Below are 22,061 nucleotides of genomic sequence, written 5' to 3'. Positions count from 1 at the left end.
TAAAATTCCTTAAGGACGCAAAAGAAAATTGTGGACTCGGAATATTTCTGATTCTTTACTATTTTATACATTTCTTTATTCTTCTAACAGTTTTTTAATTTTTTGTTTTAACACAGTAACGCTCACAAGCTTAAGGAATATTCAATATTACTAACATTTCTGTGTTGATTATTAAACTGTTTTCTATATACTTTGTTGGAGACTAAAGCCTTGTTGCTTTCTACTCCTATAATAGTTTCTGTCCGGTTTAAAGTTCATAAAAACTTTGCCGGAATAATAAACGTACGGATTTGAAGTATATAGAAACTTCACCATTGTTATGTGTTGTATGTTTGGTTTGGTATTCAGTTTGAAGATATCAAAATTTCACTGATTTAACAAGTTTTGTATTGTTTTCAACTTTACAGAAATATGACGAATGAAAACCAAACTAATGGAAGTGTTGCGGGAACGGTTGCTACTGTTACGAGTGCTGCTGCCTCGTCAAGCCGTTCTACTCCTGCTCATGCTATGGCACCGGCAGAAAAACCCGGAAAGTTTTCTGGTATTGACTTCTGTCACACCTCCTTTTTCGCCCGCGCCGCCTCAAAGGGGCGCGGAAGGGAGTTTTTCCAATTAAAGGACAATCGAAACGAGATTTATTTATTTATTTTCAGAGTCGCCACTTGGGATATTTATGGTGTACCAAGTCACCGGTTGAATCCCGAATCGAGGAAAAGAATGACTCTGTTTAACAGTCTGCGCACCAGAAATCCGGATAAGGAATTCTGTTAACCCGGGAGAAGGTGTTAGACATTCCCGAATTCCGTGGTTCTAGCACGGTCGCTCAACTGTCATATTTGGCTTATTTATCTGATTTTTTATTCATATTGAACCTATGTGCAAATTTAAACTTTTTACCGCTTTTATTATTGTTATTTTTCAACGAGAATTGCAACGTCGTGAAAACACATCTCAAACCACGTCACATCAATACACCCGTGGTTAGAGACACATTTCGACTTTGTTGAGATTTGGATTTGGGTCACATAAATGTGCACCCGGGTTTAAGAAAGTAAATTATTAAAGACGCGCCTAAAGCGACTATCGCATTATTATTTTTGAGAAGGCCGTGAAATCTTGCTAAAACGGCTCATCCGAAGTCTAATTAATTATTAACCATTTATTGAGAGCCCCGCAACTTGTGCGTTTTATTGGACGAGGCTCATCTCATTTATTTTTTTTAAAATGATAATCCTAAAGTGCCTACATTTTTTCTATTAAATTTGTCTCTAAAAATGAAAGAGAAAAGGTCCTAATTTATTTACATGCTTACGAGTTGTTATAGTCGGGTTTCGAACACAATTTGTTAAATTAGAATGTAAACACAATATGGACAGCCCGTTGGCCAACGTGGGCCCAGGTTCACCGCATGTAGTATTAAACTTGACTTGGGCCGTCTTATTCCAATATTAGGCCTAGTTAATTATTTCTACACATGTTCACAATTTTTGTACTTACAGAGATATAAGATGATAGTATCTAACTAAGCAAGTTACATGCAAGTTTTAGAAAGAGCAATTAATTGGAATGAAGTAACTTAAGGGTCTAGTTTTAATCCTAAATTCAAACAATTGATTGTTGGAGCTAAATTGCCATGATATTAAAACAGTGTACTGGCCTGGTTTTATTTAACATGAATTTGAACTTATACTACCTAATAACCAAACTAAAACAACGGGACATTATTGACTACATTACTATAACACTGTCCAGTTATACAGAAATGACAGAAATTTTTTACGAAAACAGTAGTGTATAGAATGTCCTAAGTACAATCAGTAACAAAACTAAATCAAATTAAAACTTCAACTCTTTATTTGTATTCATGCTTCATGTTTCAGCTTACAGTAACCAGCATGTCAGTTGTGTACCTGATATTGGAAGCAAAAGGAGAGGAAGATCAGCAGAAATGCAGTAGCATACAACAACAGCAACACCCCACAACCAGTAACAACCAGCAACGAGAAACCAGTGACAGATTTTAAAATCAAGCAAAAAATCCAGCAATAACCAGTGAAGTAATAGCAAATAACCAACCAAACTCAAGGAACAAACCAAATAAAAATTCAGAAACACCAACAACAATCAACGGGCAGAAACAAAGTGAACCTTTTTTAGATTGAAAGACCAGTTAATGTTTAACCCTTAAATTCTGACCCCTCTGTATATCTAGTGTATGCAGATTGTATATCGGGTGTATACTACTCTCTCTTTAGATTTCCAGAATGTTTTTTTCTGTTCCGAAAATCCTCAAATCTCTCTTAATGTTCAGAGAATCCCCCCTTAATATTCAGAAAATTCTTTTCAAAAATCCCCCCCGAATCTTGTGTCCAGCTCCTCTTTCTTATAGCCAAACTTGAAGCATTTAAATTAAATTCCACCATCTTCTACCCATCCCCCTTTTGAATCCCACTACTTAATGTTTTGTCCTCCACTATATTAAACAAATATTAATTCCCACTAACACATATCTTTTCTTTATTTAATTCCCTTATTCCCCACTACCGCATGCTTTGTCCCACACTATATTAAACAAATATATTAATTCCCACTACCACTTGTCTTGTCCCCCACCATGTATTAAAAAATGTATTAATTTAATATTATTAGTACTTAGTGGACAGAACACTCAAGTTAATCATTTTTTAAAATTTAAAATCCCGAAAATGCCCCTGAAACTACTGAAATTACCATTCTACCCCATCCCTTTCAATCTGTACCAAAAACCATATCAGCTATAACCAATTCACCTAATCAACGATCCAATTACAGCAGCTATAACCAATTCCTAATCAAATTTCATCAACAAATTTAAGCTAGAAACTCAGATAATGTCAAATATCATCAAAACAAAGACTAAGGATTCAGGGAACCAAACCATATGATGAACAATAAAGAAACAACTGAAATTATTTTGATTGAACAATATTTTTAACAACAAACATATTTTCAGATTCAATAACAGTAACAAATTGAACATAACAAACAAGTAGATTCAAATCACTAAACTCAATAATCAATTGAACTTCAAATTAAATCTAACAACATTACAACCAAGATAAATGATTCAAACTAAATCAAAAACTAAAGACCAACACATAAACACTCACATTAAATCACTTGATGAAAAACTAACGAACTTCAAATAAAAAATGAACACGAATTAAATCTAACTCAAACAAAGATCTGGGTTCGAATTCAAACCAACCTATCGGAACAAGAACATAATCATGGAAAGAAGAAAAGGAGCGGAAGATGAATTTACTAAACGAAAACTAAAAGAAAAAAGAACGGAAACCTACTAGTTTGAAGTCCGGGTTCGAACGGAAACTCGACGCGCCTGAACAAACATCACTGTTTTCAACCCATTTTCGTTTTTGATGCAGTGACGATCGAGTTCATGGCTGGACGTAGCAGAAGCGATGGTGGTTGCTCATGTGGAGTGGTCGTTGCTGGTTTTTCCGGCGACTTGGGGTGTTGAAGACGTGACAGTAGAGCTGGCGTTTGGAGTTGTTTCACGACTGCTGTTCGTCGTGGGTATGGGTGGTCGTGGCGGGAAGTTGTAGGTGGCGATGGACTGGTTCGTTTGGTTGAGGGTTGGAGTGGCTGGACGATGAGGTAGTAAGGATGGCCGTTTGAACGACAGAAATGGCGCGTTTCAGGTGGAACTTGGGCGGAGGAAGCTGGCGATCGGCGATGGCAGCGAGAAACGAGGAACGTTAGAGAGAAAAAGGGACTTGCCGCTGGGATGTTTCTTGAGAGTATGGGGAGACGGAGACATTAGGGTTCAAGTGGGGAGGGATCTAAGATGGTGTTTGAAGAAGCAGCAGGTGAAGCTGGCTGGAGCTCAACGGAGAAGATGAAGACGGGTCAGCTGCTGCGTCAATGGCGACGGAGTAAATGGTGGTGAGGGGGCAGCCATGGATGGCGTGAGGGGGAGCAGATGCAGCGATGGCAGCCATGGGAGGAGGGTTTGTTTGGGGTAAGGAGAAGAAGAGGGGGGGGGTGTTTTTTAGGTTTTTTAGGTTAGGTTTTTTCAAAAAATGAAAAACGGAAGAAGGGGGTGTTTGTTTGGGTTATGGGGCGGACCGGGTCGGATTGACCCGGTAGGGGTTTGGTTAAGGGGTTATCTGGTTTGGGCCTGGTTGATTTAATTTAAAAGGTGGCCCAATCCGATTTTCTTCTTATTTCCAATGCTTCTTTTTTTCTTCTTTTATTTTTTCTTAAACTAAAACTAAATTCTAAAAATTCTAAATTATCCTATAGAACTAAACTAATTTATAAAAGTGCAAATTAACTCTCAATAACAATTAACACACAATTAAATAGCAATTACGATAAAATCACACAATTTGGACATTAAATGCTAAAAATGCAACGTACATTATTTTTATGATTTTTTTTGTTCTTGTAAAAACAAACTTAATTGCTCCTAATTGTAGAATTAAATCCTAAATGCAAATGCGACATATTTTTGTATTTTTTATTAATTTAACAAATAAACATGCATGGACAAATACAAATAATTATCGAAAATGCCACGAAAATTCTCAAAATTGCACACAAAGGAAAAATGTTTTATTTTGAACTTTTGGGAGTATTTCTCACATAGGGCAAAAATCACGTGCTTACAACTTCAAACGCTGGCAAATGAAGATGCTCTTCTATCTTACTACGTTGAGTTTGCAACGTTTCATCAAGGAGGATCCTTCGGTCATGGCTGAGAATACTCCGGATGATGAACGACTTGTTGTAACTGAAGCATGGAAACATTCTGATTTCTTGTGCAAAAACTACATATTGAGTTGTTTGGAAGATGGCTTGTACAATGTCTATAGTGTCATGGAAACTTCAAAAGCGTTATGGAATGCACTTGAGAAGAAGTACAAGACTTAGGATGCCGGACTTAAGAAGTTCGTGGCTACAAGGTTTTTGGATTTCAAGATGATTGACACTAGGTCAGTCATAACTCAAGTCCAAGAATTACAAGTCATTGTGCATGACCTCCTAGCTGAAGGTATGACCCGAGTCAATAATTTTATTAATAAGATTTATCTTATTACTAATTATGAGTTTGTTATTGAAGGTATGGTCATAAATGAGGCCTTTCAAGTCGCTGCTTTCATTGAGAAATTACCTCCGTTGTGGAAGGATTTTAAGAACTATCTTAAACACAAGCGGAAGGAAATGACACTAGAAGACTTGATTGTTCGTCTGAGGATAGAAGAAGACAACAAAAATGCTGAAAAGAAGTCACGTGGAAACTCAACAATTGTGGGGGCAAACATTATTGAGGAGGCACCACAAAATAAGAAAAGGAAGAAGGCTTCTGGACCAAAGAATTACCCAAGAAAGAAGAAGTTCAAGGGTAATTGCCACAATTGTGGAAAAACTGGGCATAAGGCAGTGGATTGCCGTGCGCCAAAGACTGATAAGAAGAAAAAGAATCAAGCCAACATGGTTGAAGATGAAATGGAAGACTTGTGTGCCATGTTGTCTGAATGCAACTTGGTAGGAAATCTGAAAGAATGGTGGATAGATTCTGGAGCCACCCGCCATGTGTGTGCTAACAAGGAGTTATTTTCTTCTTATGCCCCCGCAGGTCCCGACGAGACAATCTTCATGGGAAATTCATCTACGGCCAAAATTGAAGGAGTTGGCAAGATTGCGTTGAAGATGACGTCGGGAAAAATAGTGACTCTAAACCAAGTCCTCCATGTTCCAGAAATTCGCAAGAATCTTGTGTCTACCTCACTTCTTGTCAAGAATGGATTCAAATGTATTTTTGTTTCTAATAGTGTTGTACTTAGTAAGAACGATGTATATGTAGGAAAAGGTTACCCAAATGAGGGCCTTTTTAAGCTAAATGTAATAGCAGTTCCTATCAATAAAGTGAATGTTTCTTCTTACTTACTTGAGTCAAACACTTTATGGCATTCGCGTTTAGGTCACGTAAACTTCAAAACATTGTGGAAGATGATAAATCTAGAAGTATTGCAAAATTTGATTGCATTAATTCCAAATGTCAAATATGTGTGGAATCAAAGTATGCTAAGCATCCTTATAAGTCTGTTTAAAGGAATTCAAGTCCTTTAGACTTAATTCACACAGATATTTGCGACATGAAGTCAATACCATCTCGCGGTGAGAAAAAGTATTTTATTACTTTTATTGACGATAGCACGAGATACTGTTATGTTTATTTACTTAATAGTAAAGATGAGGCAATTGATGCTTTCAAGCAATACAAGAGTGAAGTTGAAACGCAACTAAACAAAAAGATCAAAATGATAAGAAGTTATAGGGGTGGCGAATATGAATCTCCTTTTAAAGAAATTTGTTTGGAAAATGGCATTATTCACCAAACAACTGCCCCTTACTCTCCACAATCTAATGGAATTGCGGAGAGGAAGAATCGAACGTTGAAGGAGATGATGAATGCATTGCTAATAAGTTCTGGCTTACCACAGAACTTGTGGGGGGAAGCTATACTTACAACTAACCGGATAATCAACCGTGTACCTCATAGTAAAACACAGTCCATTCCTTATGAAAAGTGGAAAGGAAGGAAGCCTAGCTTGAAATACTTCAAAGTGTGGGGGTGTTTAGCTAAGGTACAAGTTCCTAAACCTAAAAGGGTTAAGATAGGTCCAAAAACGGTTGATTGTGTGTTTATTGGATATGTAACCAATAGCAAGTATATCGTTTTCTGGTTCATAAATCAGAAAATCCTGAGATTCACATTAATACGATAATAGAATCAGATAATGCTGAATTCTTTGAAACTATTTATCCGTATAAAAAGGAAAGTGAAGTGACCTTCCAAAAGTCAAAACGACCTTGGGAGGAAACAACAGATGGTATGCCTAATGAGGAAAATCCGAGAAGAAGTAAACGTCAAAGGACATCTACTTCATTCGGTCCAGATTTTTTGACTTTCTTGTTAGAAAATAAGCCTCGTACCTTCAAGGAAGCAATGTCTTCCTCAGAGGCACAATATTGGAAAGAAGCTGTCAATAGTGAAATAGAATCCATATTGAGCAACCATACTTGGGAATTGGTTGATCTTCCTACGGGTAACAAAATGTTGGGTTCTTAATGGATTTTCAAGAAGAAAATGAAAGATGATGGTACTATTGAAAAATACAAGGCAAGACTTGTTGTCAAAGGATTTAGACAACGAGAAGGTCTTGACTATTTTGACACATACTCGCCGGTAACAAGAATTACATCTATTCGGATGCTAATAGCGTTAGTCGCCTTGTATGGTCTTCAAATCCATCAAATGGATGTAAAAACAGCCTTCTTAAATGGTGATCTTGAGGAAGAAATTTACATGAACCAACCTGAAGGGTTTGTGGTTCCGGGAAAAGAAAAGAAGGTGTGTAGACTTGTTAAGTCTCTTTATGGACTAAAACAAGAACCCAAACAATGACATGCGAAATTTGACCAAACAATGTTGTCAAATGGTTTTAAGATTAATGAATGTGATAAATGTGTTTACATTAAGAACGTTCAAAATCATGTAGTCATTGTTTGCTTATATGTTGATGATATGCTAATAATGAGCAAAGACATTGCCGACATTCAAGCTACTAAGCGTATGCTTGCTAGTAAGTTTGATATGAAAGACTTAGGAGTTGCCGATGTAATTCTAGGAATTAAAATCCAGAGGACTCCTCAAGGTCTAGCTTTGTCTCAATCACATTACGTGAAAATGGTACTTGAAAAATTCAAACACTTGGAATTTAGAAGTGCAAGGACTCCAATTGACTTAAACCATCATCTTATGAAGAATAAAGGCGAAAGTACATCTCAATTGGAGTATGCTCGTGTGTTGGGAAGTCTAATGTACATCATGAACTGTACACGACCCGATATAGCTTGTGCAATAAGTAAACTTAGTCGATTCACAAGTAATCCCAACAAGCATCACTGGGTGGCTATGAAACGAGTTATGGGATATTTGGAGTATACCCAAGACTACGCTTTGCACTACAATAAATATCCTGCGGTTATTGAAGGATATAGTGATGCTAATTGGATAACCGGCTCATTAGAAACAAAGTCCACAAGTGGATATGTGTTTACTGTTGGTGGAGGAGCAGTATCTTGGAATTCTTCCAAACAGACATGTATCGCTCGCTCTACAATGGAATCAGAGTTTATAGCATTGGATAAAGCCGGTGAAGAAGCTGAATGGCTTCGGAATTTTTAGAAGACATTCCGTTCTGGCCAAAACCTTTGGCTCCTATTTGCATACATTGCGATAGTGAGGCTGTCAATAGGACGGGCAGAGAGCGTTATGTATAACGGAAAGTCTCGTCATATACGACGAAGACATAATACCGTTAGACAACTACTTTCTAGTGGAATTATCACTATTGATTATGTAAGATCAAAGGATAATGTTGCGGATCCACTTACAAAAGGCTTAACTAGAGAGAGAGTTGAGAAATCATCTAAGGGAATGGGACTATGGCCGAGGACAAGTCAACATGGCGGTAACTCTACCTAGAAATTTGGATGTTCCGAGATCTAGGTTCAAGGAGCTCAAACAAAGTTGTGATTGACCGGTTCAACATTGTCAAAATAAAATCTTTGGTCCATTCTCGCGATGAAGACAATATTCAGTAACAAGGATAGAACTTTACACGTTCTTTAATGATTACCAACGTTTGATGAGGTATCTATCAAATAGTGTCAATCTAAAGGATTACACATTTAGGAATCACCTATGTAAGTGTGAAGTAGAAGCCGCTTCAATGAGAATTCTGTAAGGCCAATTCTCTACGCACTTATGAAACCAGGCGGTGTTCATGGCTAAAACGAACACAACAATGAGAACCAAAAGACGGTTAAGGGTTGGTTGTGTGACATATGGCTGTCTAGGTATACACTAAAGTTCGACGGTTCAAAGATATCAAATCTACCGATTGACCGAGTATATCCGACATATGTTCACTACGGAAAGTTCAAAGGGAAACCTACTTATCCAGATGTAATTAATCCTTACTTGCAAAATCACATAGCTTTCATCTATGATCTTTCTTGATACAGCCATTCCCATTCATGTGGGGGATTGTTGGACTTTAAGCCATTGGGCTTTAAAGTAGAAGAAGTGTGAATTGGAAATGGAGGGAAATAAAATGGAGGGAAAATGAAAATTTGAAGAAGTGAACTTTTGTCTTGCACTTTGTCCCTCATTGGTGAGGGACAATCACATTTGTGTGCTTATATATAGATTCACTTCTTAAAGCTCTTAAAAAGAGTTGAAGAGAATGAACCCTCGCGCCGTCGTCGTCGCTCGCTCGGCTCGGCTTCGGCTTCGGCTTCGGCTTCGGCTTCGGCTTCGGCTTCGACTTCGACTTCGGATTTGTCAATCGATCGATAAGATTATTTTTTGGACAAAATTTATTTAATTATTTAATAATTAATTAAATGCCAAATCACTGCTGAAACTACGCCAGAACTCTGCTGAAAGTTCAGAGGGCCTCACTGGCCACGGTTCTGCCGCGATCGCGGTAGAACCGCGGCAGGCCGCGTATTTTCTGAAAAGGCACCTTTCCAGACATCTCTTCTGATATTTGCTTATAAATTCTGAGGCAAGGCTGCATCTTCTAGACACGAAAAAACACTCTAGAACTTCTTATTTTCTGAATATACTGCATCCTAATTCGCAGTCTCTCTCTCTTAAATTTGTAAGTGTGATTTTGCTCCGTTCTTTGAGTTCGTTGGTATCCTGCAGTTTGTATTGCCACTGTTGCAGGAAGGTTTATTCCGTTTTATCCTGGGAGGATTTAATTCATTACCTTGGCAATGTGTGAGGGGGCTAAAATTCCTTAAGGACGCATAAGAAAATTGTGGACTCGGAATATTTCTGATTCTTTACTATTTTATACATTTCTTTATTCTTCTAACAATTTTCTGATTTTTTGTTTTAACACAATAACGCTCACAGAAAACTATAGTCATGAAGAAGATGTGAGTAGCGAAGTTGTTCGTCATTAAATAAGTTACATAATACCTGTGAATCTGTTTCCACTACAGTGGAAGTGGAAGAGAGATTTTTTGTGAAGGAGAGTTCTAGTCCAGCCATTAATGCTAGCAGTTCAGCTTGGAGAGCGTCTGTAGGTGCCTTTGTTTCGAGAAGTATGGCTTTCCGGTGCGTTTCGCTAAATTTTGTTAGCTTACCCTTTGATATGATTATTAATTTATTATTTGCTGGTTTAGATCTGCTTGTAGGAATTGGTTACGGATTTGACTGAACGTCTGTCTGTTCCTTCGCCAATGCGGATAAGGTACTCGTTTATCTAGTTACTAGTAAGGATGACCCGTGCTCGGGCCCAAGTTCAAGTAAACTAACACAACTTAAGTGAATTAATAGTTTAACTTTATATTCTATAAGTTTGAGTATGATTGAGAAATGTAATCGCAATTTAAGTTAACGTTAGTGAAATATTAATTTTTTTTGTTTAAGCGAAATAAATGCAATTTTTGGCGCAAATTATCAATAAATTTTTTTATGTTAAGTTTATGTCCAAACATAACTTAACTTGAAAACACTTTTTTTCTTTCCAAATTACAACTTCAAATACTTTTTTCTTTAGCCTCAATCAAGTATTGGTTGAATACTTGTTAAATTTTGAATTTGAACCGTGGTGATTATTATACATAACTTGTTAGACCCTTTATTTTGAGAGAAAGGGGGTATATAATAAAATGTGATTAAGATCCAACATTAATAACTTGTTTTGATGGTTGTTACTTATTATAATGTATCGTATTGTTATCTCAAATACAAAATTTATTTTGATTGTTACTTTAATTTTATTATATCGTATCGTTAAATTTTTTTGATTACATAATGAAGAAAAGTGACACATTATAGAACGATCGATTTGATCTGAGTGCGTAGTTACCTTTTTTTTTAAATTTTTTATCTTGCCCTTTTTATTACTAAATAATTTTATTTTAATATTTATCCGATCTATTTATATAATAATTTTACCCCGTACCCTACTTTTTTTTGTAATGAAAATATCCTTTTTTCAAAAGTTAAGGCATATAGTTTAATATTTTTATTGTTTGCTTTTTCTTTTAACAGATCCATCAATGCCCTTGAATCCCAATTAAATCATTCTTTTCGTCTTAATTCCTCTGTAAAAACTTCTAAGTTTTTGCTTAATGTTTGTAAATTTATTAGCATAATGTAAAATATTCTTCCTCTGTTTGATTAGGAAATATGTCTTCCATATTATTGTGAAGAACTAATCATCCAACAATATTACAGTAAATTTGCACCAAGCTAATTACGTAGCATGAAATACTTCATTTTAAACTATTGAACTTTGCCGGCTTATCACTTCAGTTTATATATATCGTAGCTTGCTTGATAATACTTGAAAATGTTTACATCAGCCATTCGATACTCTTGGAACAGTTAGAAGGTTCTCAAAGTTCACAAATTTATACAAACACCAACGTCATTTAAAGTAAAAGTGATAATTCAAGGGTATAAATAAATATTAATTGTGACATTGAAACATTAAAAGAGGGGTCCACATGATAGGAAGTGGCAATTTCAAAATCTACCTAGACACGTGGCATGGGAATTGAGGTGGCCCCCACACGATCAGAAAATATGTACAGGTGATAAAGCTTCATGTACAGTAGCTTGAAAGTAGATAAACAATGAAATTCCAGAAATGTCCTCACAATAAGCAGGCATGTTGACTGCTAACTCTCTCTTATAGAATAGTGGAATATATGCGCTCTCTCAAGTAGAGCTGGCAAAATGGATAAAATATTTGAGTAACCATCTAACCCACCCAGTTAAGAACGTATGGGATAATTAACTTTGTTGAATTTCTATCTAACTCATATTATCCACTCAAAAAGAGGAAAAAAAATGTATATCCAAAATGGGTATTTACGTGAAGTAACTGCTATGGCAAAAGCTGCATGTTTATGGGAAAGTTTTTTTGCCCTTGAATTGATGTATATTGAGTCAAGAAATTCTTCCAACAATTACCATATTGAAGAACCCATGAATAACATGGTTATCCATATTATTTATGACTCACTTTATTTTTCATTCGTATTAAATATGGGTGTATCGGATATTTTATACATCTTGTCTAGCCCGTTCTCAACCTGCCCATATCGGATCCGGCCTACTCAATTGGCACCCTTAACCTCATGTTTTATCCTAAATTTATAAAGCAATTGTCTGCTCATTGTGTAGGGCAGATAGCCGTAAAGCCGTCATGGTCCATCCCAACCCAGAATTGCTTACCATGGTAAATTCTGTCACTATCTTGTCCTTGCAGTTATTGCAAAATGGTTAAAATATTTAAAGTATTCCGTTGCTCTGGGCGTTATTTGGAGCGTTACTGAGAACGTGCTCATCAGGTGCGCACCTCACTTTAGTTTTTTTCGTTTTCTCAGTTATTTCCAATCAATAGTTTTGTGGAGGTCCATGTCCATGAAAATCAAGAAATAGGTCAAAGTTACCGTATTGCTACCACTGGTTCATCCTCATGAAAAGCTTCAAAAAATCAATACTAGCATGCATTTTCTATCCTTTTTATTCCTACACCAAAAGTATACATTTTGAAGTCATCTAGCTAGTCTTTTTTCCTCAACAAAAAGCATGTGCTATTTTTGTCCTTCAACGCATATGTTATTCCTTCCTAGCCACAGGTAATGGTTCTCCCAATCTTCTACCAACTCTAACTCTCCCAGCACTCACATAACATATTTCTTCTATACTCCAACTCTAATTGTCCTAGAAGCTGAAACATGTCACGATCCAAATCCATTTGACTGCCACTCGACACACGACTTGAGCGAACCAAACCACATGATATATCTCAACCACAACCACATACATGAAAACCGAATAACGAATAACCACGGAAGTTATTTGAAAATTATATATATTTTTACACAAGATAGGGGTAAAGTTTGTGTACTCTACCTGTGTACACTCTAACCTCCCCAGATTTCACTTGTGGAATCACACTGAGTATATTATTGTTGATGAAGATATTTTCAAATTAAATCATAAAACCTTTAAGAATCCAAAATCATCTATGAAGCTTTTCATAGGAATAATGAAATCGAAATAAAATAAGTATTCTTTTATGTGACCTTCAAATATTTAGCACACATTAGACTTCTTAGTGGCCTTCAATTCTCTCCACGTACTATTAAAAAATAACCCATTTCCAAATGAAATATTTTGACCGAAAAAAGTAATCGAAAATTTCCGTCGGAATCGGTCGAAAATGGCCTAAAATAATATTTTTCAAATTTTATTAATGTTTACGGCAGATATTCCGTCACAAATTTTGGCGGAAATATCGTTTTAGTACGTTAGCGTCCGAACGGTCGGATAAATAGAAAAAAAAAGCTGCAACAGATTCCATCTCAGATATTCATTAAAATAAGGCCTGACTTTGTTGACTGGGTTTGCCACCGAATCGGTCGAAGTTTTTAAACGTATTTAAATTTCCGACCAATTCGGTCGGATTTTTTTAAAAATCCCCTCGGACCCCTTTCTTTTTTCTTTCTCACTTATCTTCCTTTTCTCTTTTCTCTCTCTCTGGAAAACCCCCTCCCCCAGGCAGCTCAGTGCTTCGGCCTCCCGTTCTTCGGCGACACTCATCTCTCCGGCTTCCGGTGACACCCTTCTCTCTTTCCCTCAATTTTTTTCTTCTTTTTTCCCATTTAGGGTTGTAGGATTAGTATGCACTTTTTAATTTATTTGGGGCAACTAATTGTTATTCTTTTTATACTTTTGTTGTACTTTTCATATTAATTTGATAGTTGAATCTAGGTTTGAGATTGTTGTCAAAGAATTTGATTGAATTAGTTGATTGACATTTTGGATTAATTCTTCAAATACTTAGATTGTGACTAGATTAGTTCATTTGACAATCTTTAGCTAGATTTGTATCAATACAAGTGATTTTTTTTAGCACTAATAGGATTTATATACTACTTACTAAAAAGAGTTTAACATATTACAACCCGTAGTGTCACTTGTGAAGACATTAGGGTTAGGTATCCCCATAGACAGGCAGACAGTGTTAATTGGAGTGTCACATACAATATTTTGATTGCTTAGAGTTCTAAGTATATTACAAACTATAGTAGGTAGTTATTTTGAAAAGGTGCATTCCACGCTCCCGTCCGTAGTTAATTGTTGCATCACAAAAATTGGCGGTTCAGCAAAAACAAGTGAATTAGTGTCGAAGAACTGGAATTAAGTGGTGACTTTTGAAATTGAGGTTATTAATTCTGACTCAGAGCTTGAAACTAAATTCACTTTTTTTCATTTTTTTTTTGATTAAACAAACTTTCCATTTCATCAAAAACTGTCTTTTACAGAACCAGGCAGATGCGGACTATCCACCTCCAAAAATAAGAAAACAAGATAAAACTATACTAATTACACTTCTAACAAATTGAGCCATCATTCTAGCATATGGATAATGATTCAAGCCTTTCAATATTGACTGCCATTTATTTTTTGATCTCCCTTGTATGTGCATGTGTATTGAAATTTCTCTGCAGGTCGTGTCATCATCGTAGTTCTTTTTGCTAATCTGATGAATTCCTTTCACGCCAAATACGAGGAACTTGGAGATATATTAACACATGGTAACCCACCCGTATTTAACACTCCAGAAGAAGGTCACTCAGTTCATATCGATTATGAAGAACTTACTAAGGCAATGCAAAACCTTTGAATTTACTCTTTTTTGGTTAATTTACTTGTTATATGTAAACCTTTCAATTTGTAAGTTTGAATTTTGAAATAAATGTAGCACTTTATAAATGCAATTTTTTCCCATCTTCATTGTATTATTTATATTTTTACTTTATATTAATATAACTTACAATAGTTATACAAAATACAAAAAAAAATAAATTAAAAATAACACAAACCCGGCCCGGCCCCATGAACACGTAACCCTTACGGTTCAATTTTTACCCGGATGAACCCGAACCCGTTAAACCCGGTATGTCCCAACCCTTAACCGGCCCGGACCATAACCCGTACGGGTACTAAATTTCCCTACCCAGTCCGGCCCACCCGTTAAACACCCATATATGAAATACGTTAATAAAATCTCTCAGTACGTCATAAGACCATTATGCCTCTGATTAATATCATGAAATAAACTTTACCAACTTACGTATTTTTGAAACCCATGAACATATGATAGAATAATATGACATATGGGAGAATAAGAATATACACATCTCTATCGTTTCTACAAATAGAGTAATTTATGAAAGTTGTGCATTTGCTCGTTTTGCTTGTGTCGTATGGATCATTCCAAAAAGAAAGAAGTGATATCCTTAACATACCTGGAGTAGGGAAAAATTCATATAATATTCTTGAAAAAGATTGCATCGTACTCCTTTAGAACCGCAAAATTTTGCGTTGCTACGGTTCTAACAATTCTCGTTGGAATTGCTTGGTTGCAAGAATTTCGTTGAAAACTTTGTAGGAAAATTCTAACGTCTGATGGTAGTGTCTTTTTGAGAATAAAAACTTGGTATTCATGATTTATGGCTAATCAAGATTCGCTGTGTAACGACCAACTATTTTCACATATCTTGACCACTTAATGAATCATTCACGAATTGTGCACGTATAAGGACAATTCATACCTAGTATACTACGAATCTGCAAATTCTCTTTTTGTACTTAACACATTACTTTTATAAGTAAAATATTAGAAATGATGTGTCTTCTTATTAACACATTACTTGCCATTACTTGCCACCTAGACAAAATGACTAAGAGTAATTTGGTTAAGAATTGGCTTGCTACCACGTGGGGTGGGGTGGAGTGGGGTGAGGATTTTAAATCTTTATCTACTAATTTGTTAAGTAATTAAGTAATATCCCGCTACCCGATAATTAATCAATTACCCATATAATTAAGAATTATCTCAAATTACTAAAAATTTTACTTATTTTTAATATACTTCACCATACTATCTTGGTCATATGGTACCTTGTATGGTACTAGTCCATAAATATCAAGTATTATAGCTCGGATCATATTTTATCCTCAACTCGACAAACTTTGACGAAATTTATTTTCTTTGATTTGCTTACCCTCTTACCTTCACGAATTTACTCATCACTTGTTTGAAATAACATAATGCTTATAATCTTAAAATAATCTCATTCCCGAACTTACGTCGATTAATTTACGACGAAACTTTAACATACAAAAATTCGGGATGTAATGGCTCATTTCCGATCTTCCATCAATTTACTTATGACGTACTTTCACGTACGAAAATATGGGGTGTAACAATCTTATCTTCTCGAAATTTGATAATTGCATCTCCAGTGGCCAGGAGAGGTCGTCCCAAGATTATAGGAACTAACTCATCAGCCTCGTAATCCAGGATGACAAAATTTGGAGGGAAAATAAACTTCCCTATCTGCAGCAGGACGTCCTCAGTTACCCCTCAGGATAAACATAAGATCTATCAGCTAACTGTAGTATCACCGTGGTGGGTCTCGGAGCTCCTAAACCCAATTGTTTGAACACTGACAACGACATCAGATTGATACTTGCACCCAAATCACACAAGGCTCTACCCACATCAATTTCACCAATCCTCACGGGGATGGTAAAACTACCCGGATCCTTAAGCTTTTGTGGAAGCTTATGTTCAATCCTGGAAGTGCACTCCTCAGTAAGTGTGACAGTCTCAAACTCAGTTAACCTCTTTTGATTTGCCACTATATCCTTAATATATTTTTCATATTTTAGGACCTCACGGAGCATGTCCACCAAAGGGATGTTCACGTGTATCTGCTTCAGCATATCTAGAAATTTGTGAAATATGTGGTCATCATTCTTATTTCTCAATCTTTGAGGAAAAGGGGGTGGCACCCTCTCTGATATTTGCTCAGACTCTATTTTGTTTCTCTCATCTACCTCTACAGGTTTTGGCACTGTTTCATCTTCGAGCCCAGACTGCTCCTTTTTCTTCTTAGGCACTTCTACCAACTCTCTCCCATTTCTCAACATCACTGCATTGACTTGAGGATTTTTTTCTGTATCACTTGGGAGAGCTCTAGCAGGTCTAATATTCTGATTGTTAGCCATTTTCCCAAACTGCCTCTCTAGATTTCTAAACTCTGTGCGCAATTGTTGATTCTCAGCCATAACTTTCTGATTGTCTAGCAAGAGCTTTTTCATCATGTCAATCAAACTCTCTTCTGCTTGTTGTAAGGGTTTAGGTGGCTAATTATAATTAGCTTGAGGCCTGATATTCTAATTTTCACCCCAAGAGAAGTTAGGATGATTCCTCCAGTTCGGATTGTATGTGTTACCATATTGAGCATTTTGATTCATCGACCCCTAGCTTGTTGCCCCACATAGTAGATGGATTCTGGATTCAAAATTCACGAGGCATATGTCACTTGTATGACATTCACCATATAACTCACAGGAAGTAGCCATATGTTGCACATGCTACATATGTTGTTCTTGGTGCATTTCATTTTATTCATCTGATTTGCTAATCACGCTATATCTACCCTCATGGCTTAGAAATCATCAAGCTCGATCACACCTACTGGTCTTTGTTTAAGTGATCTTCGTGGTTCCCATCTCCTTGCCAATTATTATCATTAGTAGTGAAATTGCTTAGCAGGATCTGGATCTCACTATACGGTCTTGCCATGCCCCCACATGCTGAGTCAATATTTATCTTTGATGCCTCGTCCAACCCATCAACGAAAGTGTGACCCAACACCTCATCAGTCTGACAATGATGTGGGAAACCTCTGAGTAGCTTCTTGTATCTTTTCCAAGCTTGTCGAAGAGTCTTGCCATTGTATGGGTCAAAATCTGACTAAAGATACGACACGAAGTGATATTATTAAAAGTAATTTGGCGAGGTAGACTAATGACTAATGGAACTCATTGCCGAACAGTCGATCGTGGCCGAGGTCAAGTGTCAGAAGGAGCAGTAATGGCTATTGAGGTAACATGGTTTTTGAGGGAATACTCCATTGAATATTCCTTCTGTTTGTACTTTTAGGGTTAATCAAGGGTATGTCTCTTATAAATAGAAATGGTGATCAGGTGATAGGCATGTACTATTCTCTGATAAGAACTCTCTTGAAAAGCATACTCTCTAGATAAATACAAATATCACCTTTCCAAAGAGATTCATTTTGTTGATTATTCTATACTGTTCCCATCAGATTCGAGAAAGTCTCCAATATTCTCATAGTTATTTGCCATTCATTATTGTCAGAAAGACGAATCATCCACCTCATTTAATATTGGGTGAATCATTCTCCTTATTTACATTTAGTGTCATTTATTGTTATTTAATGCTTGATATTCTCATCCCATTATTGACCTTGAAACATTAAATACACATTACATTAAACCTGTTCCGACACTATTCTACATCATCAACATAGGTTGATTATAGATCTGAAGTTATTATATTTTTTGGTCAAATAATTTGGCGCCATCTATGGGAATTCCTGTTAGTTTGTATGAGTCCACCAAACAGCAGAGTACCCGGTCCTCTATGAGGTTAAGCTGAGAATGCTAATAAAACTGTAAGTAAAGAAGACAAGGGATTTTTACGTGGAAAAATCCCACACAAGGGGATCAAAAAATCACGACCTACACTTGTAGGCTTTTAACTTCAATAACTTTCAATCTCACTATTACAAACCACTTTGTAATAACCCTATTACAAAGACTTTAACTAACTTGTGATGCTCTCACCACAAGCCACTTTGTGACTCTTCTAGTTACAAAGACTTTAAACTTATGACTAATCCTAGTCACAACATAAACTCGAAAGTTTATGGATTTTTGGTTTTCCTAAGACAAAGCTTCTAAGAAAGAAAAATAGGAGATACAATGAAGAACAAATAACAAGATTACAACTCAACTACGGATATACATAAACTCATTATGAAACTGATCCTTAATGGAGTTGTCTTCTTGTTCTTGACACACCAGTGACTTCAATGCCGGATGAACACTGTTATGCTTGAGAGAATATCACTGAAAGCACAAGTGAAGTGTTGTGCCTTGCACCAGGTTGTTATATCACAAAAGACATCACAATGGATAGTGATGTCAATTCTTGGTACACGCTTATTCCCAATGAAAAGTGATTGCTGCACTGTCTGCTGCACAGTCACTTTTGTGCAGTTGCGTTCTAACTGTATAGTTGACTTGTACTTCTATTAGAGAACACTAAGGGACCAGGTCCTAGTTGTGTTCCTCTTTTGTAACAATTGCGAGATGGTCACTTTCTGCTGTTACATTTCAGCTGTACAGTTGACTTGTACTTCAGAGAACCCTAAGGGACCAGGTCCCTGTTGTGTTCCTCTTTATAATGGTTGAGGACAGTCACTGACTTGTATTTTTGTCGGAGAACCATAAGGGACCAGGTCACCAGGTCCCTGTTGTGTTCCTTCCTGTGGTTGTTCAATAATTTGCTAGAGATCAGACTGGACATTATTCATTTAAAATGTATACCATGTGGGTCAGGTTCTCTATTTGGTTCTTCACAATAAGTTTGTTAGATCATCAAAACATAAGAAGCATAAGGCAAAGACAGTGAAAACCCATCAATTTCCCCCTTTTTGATGATGACAAACTTTGGCATTGATAGTATTTGTTTAGAGCAAAAATAACCAGATAAGACCCTTATTTTCTTCTTCCTTTTGATTCCCCCCTAATCTCAGATCCCTTAAATCCCTTATGACTTTATCTCTCTTTTGGCATCATTAAAAAGAACACAAGCAGGTAATTAGCATAAAGAAGTCTAACACAGCTAACTCATGCCATATATGTGCACACAACATGACAGAAAAGAGAAGCCAGAGGAACACAGCATTGTACAGGCAAAAAGAGGAGCTGTTTCATTAATATTAACAATGGACTGAGTAAGACAAGAGCAGTCAAAAGGAAAGAGGATCACATCGATCACCTGAAAGAAGCCTTCGATTTACTTAGGCGATACGGAATGAAACTGAATCCCGAAAAGTGCGCATTCAGCGTGACCTCAGGCAAATTCCTAGGCTTCCTAGTATCAAAATGAGGCATCGAGGTCACCCCTGACAAAATTAAAGCTATAGAGGGTATATCAGAGAATTTAACCAACAAAAAACAAGTTCAGAGACTGACCGGCCGTGTAGCCGCCTTGTCAAGATTTATCTCACGGTCATCCGACAGATGCCACAAGTCCTTTGGCATACTCAAGAAAGACAACAACCTCCAATGGACCTCCGAGTGCGTTGATGCCCTGAAGGAGTTAAAGGCTTACATATAATCACCGCCACTACTCTCCAAAGCGGATCCCGGGAAATGCCTCCTCATCTACCTGGCCATATCCGAAGTGGCGGTGAGTGCAGTCTTGGTCCGAGAAAATAAAGGTACGCAATCTCCCATCTATTACATTAGAAAAACCTTAGTCGACGCCGAGACGAGGTACCCTACCTTGAAAAATTGGCCCTGGCCTTTGTTGTAGCTTCACGAAAGCTTAGACCATACTTCTAGTGCCACCCCATCTCGGTACTCACGACTTTTCCCTTAAGAAGTACTTTGCATAAGCCCGAACTGTCGGGCAGATTGGCCAAATGGGCGATAGAACTAAGCGAACATGATATCACATATCAATCTCGAACAGAGATAAAGTTGCAAGTACTTGTCGACTTCGTCACCGACTTCAACGCAAAAATAATGCCTAAAGTTGAAAGGGAAGCCGCCAACGCCTCTCCTAAAATATAGGATCTATGGATTTTTCACACCGATGGCGCCTCTAATGCATCAGAGTCTGGACTGGGACTCGTACTCGAGGTCCCAACAAGCGAAGTAATTCTCTAGTCTATAAGATGCCAGGACATGACTAATAATGAGGCTGAGTATGAGGTGGTGATTGCAGGATTAAGGCTGACACTTAAGTACGGAGCAAGGCGAGTTGTCCTACGCTGCGACCCTCAACTCGTCGTCAACCAAGTCATAGGGACTTTCCAGATCAAAGAGAAAAGGTTACAAAAGTATCAGGCCGAGATCTGCAAGATGCTGCCCGAATTTGATGAATGCCAGCTCGACCAGATCCCTCGAGTGCAAAATATCAAAGGAGACGACCTTGCCAAACTAGCGGTGGCCACTAAAAGCATAACTAGAGAAAGAAACGTGGTCACCCTCCTCCACTCATCGATCAATAAAATCGAGGTAAGGACTATAAACCTAACTTGGGACTGGCGCAACCATATTGTTACATACTTGCAGGACGACGTGCTCCCAAATGATGAAAAAGTAGCCAAGAAGCTTTGAATGCAAGCGACCAGGTACATTGTCATAGACAACAAACTATACAAAAGGACGTATTGAGACCCCCTAGCAAAATGCTTAGGCCCAAATCAGACCCGGCGCATTCTAGAAGAAGTCCAAGAAGGCCACTACGAAGCTCATTTCGGCAATCAGGCTCTAGTCAGATGTCTCATACGAGCAGGCTACTGCTGGACCACCATGAAAACGCTGACTTCGTGAGAAGATGCCCTTATGATCCACCAAGCGGGCGAGCACCTCCGTTCGGTCACTTCACCTTGGCCCTTCATCAAGTGGGGGATGGACATCGTTGGCCCCCTCCCTGCGGGGTGAGGTAACATACGATTTCTTTTGGTTTTAACTAACTATTTTTCTAAGTGGGTTGAGGCAGGAGCATTCGCCTAGATACGCGAACAAGAAGTGATCACCTTCATATGAAAAAATATTGTGTGCCACTTCGGCCTCCCCAAAGAGATCAGTCGTGACAACGGACCCCAATTCACCAGGAAAAAAGTCACCGAGTTCTTCGAGAAGTGGCATATCAAAAGAATACTCTCCACCCCATACCATCCCATGGGCAATGGGCAAGCGGAGTCCTCCACTAAATCAATACTGAACATCATGAAGAAAAAGCTTGAGAACGCCAATGGACTATGGC

At 37.4% G+C, this 22,061-nt stretch overlaps 1 long non-coding RNA gene across 1 annotated transcript; it reads right to left on the bottom strand.

Annotated features, from left to right (window-relative positions):
* Nucleotides 1–1,709: 1,709 nt before the first annotated feature.
* Nucleotides 1,710–10,311, bottom strand: LOC142176754 (uncharacterized). Its single transcript, XR_012705512.1, has 2 exons — nt 10,070–10,311; nt 1,710–1,913 (listed from the first exon to the last, which is right to left on the bottom strand). It is a non-coding gene; the product is annotated as an uncharacterized LOC142176754 (long non-coding RNA).
* Between the last annotated feature and the right edge of the window lie 11,750 nt (nt 10,312–22,061).

Source organism: Nicotiana tabacum, chromosome 22, assembly GCF_000715075.1.
Source record: "Nicotiana tabacum cultivar K326 chromosome 22, ASM71507v2, whole genome shotgun sequence".
Classification (NCBI taxonomy): domain Eukaryota; kingdom Viridiplantae; phylum Streptophyta; class Magnoliopsida; order Solanales; family Solanaceae; genus Nicotiana; species Nicotiana tabacum.
The sequence above is the reverse complement of the archived record's forward strand: the minus strand, read 5'-3'. Positions and strand labels throughout refer to the sequence as shown.